Below are 486 nucleotides of genomic sequence, written 5' to 3'. Positions count from 1 at the left end.
ACCCCACCATCTTTCAAGTGTCATGACCCCTCCCGAATCCTAACCGTCTTTTGGGCCACCGACCCCTCACGACTCCCAATCAACTTTTGGGCATCACAACATAAGGTCTAAGGGTAGGTCACCACTATCTCACCACAACTAAGGTAAGGGTAATAGATCCATCAATTCTATATAATGACCATTGGTTTGAGAGTGGTGCATGTTAGGGAATTACCTAGCTAAATGCAAATAGTCACCGACCCTTTTGGTCCAATATCCATCCCAATCTAGGAATGTTGATTCTCACGGCTCCTAACAGTCTTTTGGATAAACACCTTATAACCCTATGGTCATCTACATATAGTTTAGTGGAGGAACTCCATGTCCCCTCACAACTTTCCATTGTCGTTTGGGCACCCACAAGCCCAACCTATATCATATGCAACCCTACCATGAATGATATGCTGGTAGGACTGTGTCTCCTCGTGGCTCTCAATTGTCTTTTGC

Source organism: Hakea prostrata, chromosome 4 (genome assembly GCF_041222555.1).
Source record: "Hakea prostrata isolate BN-2017 chromosome 4, UWA_Hpros_2, whole genome shotgun sequence".
NCBI classification, from domain to species: domain Eukaryota; kingdom Viridiplantae; phylum Streptophyta; class Magnoliopsida; order Proteales; family Proteaceae; genus Hakea; species Hakea prostrata.
The sequence above is the reverse complement of the archived record's forward strand: the minus strand, read 5'-3'. Positions refer to the sequence as shown.